This window comes from Cuculus canorus, chromosome 9 (assembly GCF_017976375.1).
Source record: "Cuculus canorus isolate bCucCan1 chromosome 9, bCucCan1.pri, whole genome shotgun sequence".
Taxonomy (NCBI): domain Eukaryota; kingdom Metazoa; phylum Chordata; class Aves; order Cuculiformes; family Cuculidae; genus Cuculus; species Cuculus canorus.
This window is the reverse complement of record NC_071409.1, coordinates 24,846,324-24,855,789: the sequence shown is the minus strand read 5'-3', so window position 1 is coordinate 24,855,789 and position 9,466 is coordinate 24,846,324.

Here is a 9,466-nt window from a genome sequence, read left to right as displayed (position 1 = left end):
CATCAACAAAGCAGCTCAAGGTTAGTCTCTTGATGTTGGGAAAACACTGAGTCATGAAATTACCAGCCTTTTCTCTTTTCCAGCCTTGCCCTTGCAGCTGTATGATAGACACTTTAAAGGCCCAATGTTTCCCTCAGAATTAAATCTTCAAAAAAATCACATCATCCCAGATTTTCACCTACATCATCTCCTTTACCACTTAACAGCACAATTTAAGTCCTTTCAGCTTGCATAAACTTGCTAGTGTATGTTTTTCTTTAAGGAGAGATATAAGGAAAAGAGACTGAGGATAAGAAGCTTTAATATCTTTACTCAGCAAGGTAAAATACCATGATTAACAGCAAACTTAAATACTCACCTGTCCTTTCCAACTGGATAAACTATAGCAGTTGTTGGCAAATTCATAGTGGAGGTTCAGAACAGCATTCTGGGAAAGTGACTTTTACATTAATTGTATTAATTTAATGGTGTCTAAATGGCAAGCACTTACTGTTAACATGTACAAAGCAATCCAAGCCAGTGAAACAGCCCTCGAGACAGGCCACGATATCTCGATATCTCAGCTACTCAACCTGCTTCAGTAAGAAAACTAACAAACAAGACCCTACCTTGCTTATACACTTTTGAAAATAGGAACCTTATATCGGAATCCCCAGCACAGCAATAAGCCCAAGTAATGAATGGTTGTACTGTAAATAACCCACAAATCTGGATGTAACCACTGAACAATAGGTACAAGATAAAGAATACTGAAGGAGCTTCAGAGGCTTTGAAATAGTCTGACTAAACTAACAGGATACTTTTAGTCCAAGTTCACAAAACCAGAGGTTAAATGGGTGTTTTAATTCAGCATTGAAATCTATTTTAATATTTAAAATTTTCAGTAATTGAAACAAATCTTAGCAGTCCGTGTAGAAGTCAACAAGATACCGTATAGGCAATAAAACCATACCCTAAATCCATATCCTTATTAAATGAGCTCTTTCGCATTATCAAAGGAGGAGCAGGTATTGCCAAATGTATGTTCCAAGTTATAGGCTGATTCATGCTGCAGAATTCCTGCACACAAACCCTGGGAGGTTCATTGTGCAGATTTTCAGTACCTGTTACAGTAAGAAATCACCTCCTCACTTGAATGTTTGCAATTTACTCGCGTAGCTAAAACCACAGAGAGCAGAATGTGAACCAGCATCTTTCCATGGTGTCCTCCAGGAGATGGCACTAGAGAGGAGCCGCTTTTAGGGCTCTGTCTTGCTTAAAAGTGAAATACTTTTGTTCTATATACTAAAGAGCTAACAAATAAAAAGCAATTAATCTTAGGTTTGGAAAGTCCATCTTTTTTGTCGTAATTCCTTTTTTGGCTCGATTCTGCACACGCTGAAGCAGGGAGGATTTTTTCTTATTGGCTTTGGGGAAATATGAGCCAGGAAAGCCCAGCAGGCTTTTAAGGCTTCATGTTTACTACCAAATTATAGATGTAGTTCCAAGAAAAATTAAAACAAAGGTATAAATATTTCCTAGAATTTTCAGCACATTTAAAACGCAGCTTTCTTCTTTGACAGTGCAGTTTCATCTTTCCCAGGAATGGCATTTAAAACTGTTGATTTACAGAAATAAAAAATTATTACATTAGGAAAATGTAGACTAATAAAAGATCCAGGAAGGAGGGGAGCGGCTATGCCACTGGGCATCAAGCATTTTATTAATGAATCTTTTCAAGAGAAAGAACTCATGACTATTTTAATGAGATTGCAAATGAAAACCTCCCAAACAGATAAAATCATATTTAGAAAACAGTCTTTCAAACACTGAAACAGGTCCAGCCTCTCTGATCCACAACTTCCAAGCCTCAAATTGTGATAAAGAGCCTGCAGAATCCAGGCTTTACTCCAACATAAACTGGACACTTTTGTGTCAGCAAGATACTAAGACGCCAGAGAAAGCCCTGCCATAAACCTTTTACTTTATCAGGCTAGATGGAAACCATGTGTCACTCCTCTACGAGATTAAGGTTTTGGAGAAAGAGAAAAGCAAGAATGCTTGGGAAGAACATTAGATTATGTTCAAACACTGGATCTTTTCAATTCATATACCTGTAGGGCTGATGAGAAATTTAGATATGCATTTACAAGGCATGGCTGAGGGTTCATTGATGTTAGCAACAGCCATGTATAACAATCCTAACCGGGAACCCGACGCTCTCGGGGTCAGCACAGCGTACTTCAGTGTGGCCAGTCGGAAGGAAAGACACTACAGTAGGCTGACCTGAGGAGGACAGGCATAAACCAAGCCGAGAGGTCCCAGCTGGGCGATTCTGAACTGCATCAGAAGTCTGCAATCACAGAATCACAGAATCACAGAATCACAGAATCACCAGGTTGGAAAGGACCCACTGGATCATCGAGTCCAACCATTCCTAACACTCCCTAAACCATGTCCCTCAGCACTTCATCCACCCGTTCCTTAAACCCCTCCAGGGAAGGCGACTCGACCCCCTCCCTGGGCAGCTGTTCCAGTGCCCAATGACTCTTCTGTGAAGAATTTTTTTCTGATATCCAACCTGAACCTCCCCTGGCGGAGCTTCAGGCCATTCCCTCTTGTCCTGTCCCCTGTCACTGGGGAGAAGAGCCCAGCTCCCTCCTCTCCACAACCTCCTTTCAGGTAGCTGTAGAGAGCAATAAGGTCTCAATATCACCCACTAAGTGACTGCCGAGCCTGGGCAGGGTGTTCTGCTAGGCTGGCTCCTGGGGAAGCCTCAGGCACGAGGGGTTGACAAACCCAAAGGCTGCATTTGTACACCAGAAGTGACCAAATTCTTTCTTCTTGGCACCTTATCTGGCAACTGGCCACCACAGGAACTTAAATGCAGGCCTCCCATGCAGATGCTCCAATCCCCTTGCCGAGGTGCCAGGGCACAGCAGGAGCACGCAGATCCCATTTGCAGCTTTATGCTATTGTCAATATTTTTTCTACCATATGACACTCACAGAGCCAGGAAACAAACACTGATCACGCACGGAAAGCCATGTGTTTTTCTAGTGAACACATTTGCGAGTAGCTTGAAAAATCAAATTTCAGTATAAATGAGTCATCCTCTGAAAACCTCATGAAACAGGGGTGCTTCAGTAACCGCACCTTGTCACACTGTGTGGCGGATTAATAAGGTGCAAAGTGAGCAGATTTCTGCTTGACTTATTTAATAATAACAGAGGAATAAATTATCTTGATTCCCTCCACACTACACCTTGCATTCCCAGCAGTTTTTAAACTATCAGTGGGTAATTTTAATGGAAAAATTAATCACATTCTTGATTGCAATCACAAGCTGATATATTTCCCTCTGCTAAAATACTTCCCTCTGCTATGCTCTACATTCCTGTGTGTGTTTCAGAGGTACAGATGAACAGGAATGTTGCACATCCCAGTGACACACATGGGGGATTTGCTCAGTGAAGCCAATAAAATAACTGACTTTATTTATCATTATCTAGTAAAACACAGATCACAGAAAGCATGGATCAGGTTCTTAGGTTCTGGTAACTCCATCAAATCCAATTTCTGCGAGAATGTCTACCTGTGTTCTGAGGAGAAAAAGCACTACAACCCTTCCTATTAGTATGAAAGGAAATAGGAAATAAATAGGAAAGCAATGCCTTTCAAGGTGTGCAGTAGACCTTTTCCCTGCTTTCCACCTCAGAAGTATTCATGACTTGCGTCCATTCCTGGCACCTTACAGAAAACAATATCTCCCTCCTGAGGCACGGGAGAAGCTGCTATTTTGTTGAGCACCTACACGATGCTGAGGGTGTGCAATCACTAAAAATCAGAGCAGACTCATTAGCGCATGAGCAGTTATCCATCAGGGAGCAACCCTCATTCACAGCCCAGCTGCCACTGGGCTCCATCTTTCCAAAGTACTTGAGCCTAAGGTTCCTCTGCTTTTAAGCCATCATTGTGATCCCAAGGATACCAGACTGGCTCTTCTGGCCATAGGCATTTTTGGCATTCCGAGTGCATCGCAGAGTGGTGGCAGCCCACAATAACAGCACGGGAGTTTCTGTAGTTCATGACAGACAATTACTGTGCTATGGAAACCATTGTAATTTGCTACTCTTCCAAAGGCAGAAGAAAGCTCAACTTTTACTTTCCTGACCCTACACAGCGATGGAAGATCTCATTTCTGATGCGATAAGGAGAGGGCCCTGGTGGAGGGTCAGTCGTTAGCATTTACCTGTGGTTTTTCTCACGAAGCCACCATCATTACTGACAGTGCTTTTCAGCACAGCAATATCGAGCTATCTTCCAGGTGTTAAACTAAGTCATTTCCCACTAAATTGTATAGAGGTAACGAACCATGCACCAGAAGATAATGGTGTGTCTGTATCATCAGGACGAGTCAGTATCACTTTCAACCTAAGAGACCTTCAAACCGTCGAGACTCAGAAGACTGATTTTCACTTAACCACGCCATACATTACCTGATATTACAGAAAAAGGGTTTTTAATGCATTCAGCAACCTAAACTGTTGCACTGCCTCATTTCTTCCTTTGTATTAAACAATCATCAAGAGTTTTTGGGTGCCAAATCTAATCCCTGGCGAATCATCTATTTCTTATTAAAGTGGTTTTAGTCCCTTGTTTGCTCATGTAGTGCGATTCCTGTCAAGAATTCTCAGATTAACATCCTGTTCTATGGCAGATGTCTTGAATTCAGTATGCTTCTGGAATGTATCTGTCACATATCCATCTAAAGGTCCTGTTGCTCCCTTTCGTATCTGACACAAAGTGCGGTAAGTTTCTTACATATTATTTCTAGGTGCAAGAGAGAGAACATTTAATCCTCCAAGCAAGCTCACTGCCCAGCATCGTCTCATGTGATCATCGTCTGGTTGACAGCTCTGTAAACACCAGAAAAGCACCACCCAGCAGCCACTCTCTGAAGGGAATGGTTCTTTATTTCTCACTACTGGATGTTTGCTATGTTTTTACCTAAGAATATCAAGTAAAGAAATGCTTCCCAGACCATCAGTGAGCCTCCACGTGGCACATGTAGCACGCTCACTGCTTAAAAGTGCTTTAACCACCATGGAAACAAAAACTGATTAAACTCTCAATCCACACATGCATAATCTTGAACTATTTGACTACCACATTCTGATTAGAAGAAGGAAGCACAATTTTGATGACAGATATTCAGATGACTGCTGAAAGCCCAGTGTCATTCAGTAAACTCTAAGTAGTCACATTCTCATGGTGTGTAGCCCACGGCTTTGTAGCAGTTACCTTACTTTATAATTTTTGAGAACTCCAATTTTTGAGATGAGAGAAATCAAAGAGTGCAATTTTTCCCCCCCTTTTGTAAATATACAGCACAGCATCAAACCATCAGGGATTCAGCACAGCATTATTGTAACATTGCAGTGCTGACGAATACAAAGAATTCTCTCAAGAGTTAATTCCATAAATAATTTTATTTCTCTAAAATGATTTAGTGAAATCATTTACCAGAAGCCTAAGAGTTAGATCAGCACAAATATGTAGAAACTGGAATAATAGGGGAAAAAGTCTGTTTGTTCAAAACCATAGGCATTGCTATGCAATTATTTATTCAGAACACATTATATTTATGTTACCCAAATTAATTTCTCTTAAGTAAGAAAAGATTCAAGATAAAATCATAATGTTTACTATAAGGCGGTAGCAACCTGCAATACCTCTCCTATGAATACCTGGAATTTAAAAGGCATATGTCCATCTAAAATGTCCCTTGGGCCATGCAGTTTCCCACAGATTGATTTCCAGTCAATTATGCCTTAAATGTTGAGGTTTGGTTGATATAAATATCCAGACAGAGGGGTAGTGCTGTGCAAGAAATTGCTTAATGACTCCTCTTACATATTGACAGCAGTTTGCTTTCCCCATATGCATTTTACTGTTCATTTCTGTTTGCTAAAATAATTCTGCAGGAATAATGAAAAATTCCTCCAATTCAGCCTTCCGTCTGCAAACACCCATTCAGATCTAATGAGGAAAAACAGTGACTTTCGCTGTCTTTTCATTGTGTGCCTCTTCAGAGAGTACCCAACAGGGTTTTTTGGATTGAAACAGGAACAAAATGTGCTGTAATTAACATATGAACTGACTCAAGGTCAGGCTCATCATCTGTTTCTTAATTAAGTTTTAATCTGGATAATGAGTAAAATATTTAACACCGTAAAGCCACAGCAGATGACACCTTCATCCCCAGCAATCACAAACAGGTTGAGGTTGGAAGAGACCTCTGGGGTCCATCTGGTCCAACCCAGAGCTGGATGCCCAGGGCCACATCCTGATGGCTTCTGAAAATCTCCAAGAATGGAGACTCTGCCACCTCCCTGGGCAGCCTATGCCAGTGTTTGATCACCACCACAGTGACAGGTGTTTCCTGACATGCAGAAGGATGCTCTTGAGCGTCAGTGTGTCCATCACCTTTTGTCCTGTCATTGAGCACCCCTGGAAAGACCCTCACTCCATCTTCTTGGAACCTTCCCTGCAAGTGTTTACACACATGGTAGGATCTCCCCGAGCCCACTCTGCTCCACTCTGACCAGTCCCAGCCCTCTGCTGGACTCTCCCCAGTATGTCCATGTCCCTCTTGTACTGGGGAGCCCAGCACTGGACACAGAGCTCCAGGCACAGCCTCAGCCGTACTGAGCAGAGGAGCAGGGTCAATTCCCTCAAGGGGTGTGACTCTCCTCACCCATGCCAGGGAAAGTGGGATGGTTGGGAAACACAGTTGCCTTTTCCAGGGTGTTTTTAGCTGTTTGGCTTTTTTTGTTTTTTCTTTCAAGCCTTAAAACTAGAGCATTCTCAAAATTTCACAAAGCCTTTCAGAAGTCGGATAGCACATTCCCTACTACCATGTAATTCTTCTAGTCTAGAAGGCAGTAGATCAGGTCTCGCTGGTAAAGTAACACTTGTAACATCATACCGATAGTCACTGGGATTAGTAAGAACCTAAAGCAAGCACTACGTTTCCCAAGGAAGCCAGCCAGGCCATATCAATTCCTCTTAATTTTTGATTAAAAACTTCTGTTTTAAGTCAAAGCATGCAACACAAAGAGTAAAATGCACATTAATATTTTTCCAGTGAAAAAAACCCTAAGGATTCTATTGCTTCATGATTTGACTGACAGCCAACATGAGCTGCTCCTACTTCTGTTAGGAATGGAAACAGTCTTCGAACTGCAATAAAAAAGATTAAAAAATCAGCTGTTTTCCCAACTCAAGTGTGCAGTGCAAAAGCTGCTACCAGCTACCCCCCTTGTTCAAACACAGCTTTGAGCGCTCTTTGAAGACAGCATAGAAGGAGGATAGAGAGAAAGGAAGCAGAAGGCATCATAATAGAGTAGAGGAACCTTTAGAAGATAGGGATGAAAACAGGAAAGGAAGCAGAAAGAAGAAGATATCGTGTTCTCAGTCACATATTAACAGATTTTTTTTCCTTCCACTTTCTCAGTTTCATGTTTTCACAGAACCACAGGAATGTCATTTAATTCATTGGAGTCAAAATGTGCAGTCAGGTATTGTGAGAGCTGGTCAATGCTAGCCCAAGGGTTTGGCTGGTGCGTGACTGCCAGCCGCATATTTTACACTGCTTCTCTCGATCTCATCTTCTCTGCTCTGCAATAAATATGGAAGACAAAGCTTATTCTTGTACCTTGGTAGAAAAGCAAGGTTTGCTCTAATCTAAAGAACTGTGGGATTTGGCCTTCTGTCAATTCAATTACAGAAGGTATTTGATTTGCCTTATTTCAAGTCGCCCTCATTGATCACACACTATTTCAGATGCCATAGTGTATAGGAGGCTCATCAGTCTATCAGACACTTATTAGAACCTACTAAAGTAAATTAGGAAAGAGGCAACAACTGCAAGTTTGACCTTGTTCTTACTGTGTTTTGTAGCCCACTCTGCTAGTCTTACCGAGTATTTGGGAAATGGGCATCTTCTTCTCTCTGATGGCTAATTTAGCAAGAAATAATGTTCCAAGGAAACTGAACTTGTAACTGTGCATTTCAGGACACCAAGAACAGAACACAGTGCTGCCTTTTGTAGGTGGCAAAATATTATCAGACATGCAGTGAAAAAGAAATTTTTAAAATAACTTCCTTGGGAAAATAACAACTAAATCAGAATCAGCTCAAATTTTTCAGCTACTCTGTTCGTTTGGTGAAGTTTTCCCATATAGTTATTATAATTTAAAGGACAAAATTCAGCTATATAGGGTAGCATGGGCTTTGTTCTTTTACCAGACAATAATTGTTGCACCAAAAGGGATTTAGGTAAATAAATATGCATTTTCTACAGGTATCATTAATAACTCTTTGCTTCTCTTTTCCATTTTTAAGTCCGTCATGACTCTTGCAGTGCTGATGCAATAGGCTGGTACCTTGCAGGGGTCCTGGCAGCAAAGCCACAGCACAGATTATAATGGGGGACCACAAATTCCCCCCAAGTTGATTTTACAAGAGCCCCTATCCTCAAGTACTAAATGGTGTTTTAGAGAGCGGTAGAATAGAGGTGCCCACTTTCCCAGGTGAGTGCCTGAATCACGAGGGTGTAAAGCTAATAGACAGAGGAAAAATAATTAATTTCTCTTCTTTTCAACACTAAATAAGCACCTACTCATAGCAAACTTTTTAAGAAGGTTTCAGGCAGGAAAAAAAGTACCTATGGCTAAGTTTTAGTTGGAAAGAGCAGACAAATAACAGATGTTAAGAGATTGGTAGAAAGCGCATCCATTTCTTAGAAAATTGGTTGCTGCCTGTAAGATGTTACTTAGAAGGAAAGTCACTGGAGGTGTGTGTATTTCAAACATGCCTGTGCCGGGGGGAGCCGGATTTTCTCCAAGACATATCTTAGAACCAGGCATTCCAGCCTATCCCCATTTCCTTATAGGAAGCAAGGAAAATGTGAAAGAGCAGATGGTAAGACTGACACCTGCCTGTAAAGGATCAGAAGCTGTGGGAGGTCATGCATGGGCTACCTGCAGTTGGTCAGCAGACAGGGTAAGGCAAGACAGACCGTATCACATAGTTTGAGTGCATTCACTGGCCAGGATTTTCCAGAGTGTTTTGGAATGTCTCTGACAATTGTTCCTTTCTGCCTGTTAAGGTTTCCCACTATAGCCTGTCAAATGTTAGCTTCAGATCAGTCCTGCCCTCAGCACATGTGCAGCTACCGCGTAGTTCAGTGGAGAGTCTATGTCAAAGCAAGACTTGTCTTCTCTAATTATCATGTGTAACACGAGAGATGCAAAGCTTTGTTTTCTCTCATTTCTCCTTTTATTTATTGCATAGTGCAACATCCTGAGAAATCAGTGTGTCTTTAGTAACTCAAAGTACAAATGAGGACTGGCTTCAAAGGGACAGCACTAAACTGAACAGAAAAGAATCGATCCATCTGTTGAAAAATGGCAAGGGAAAA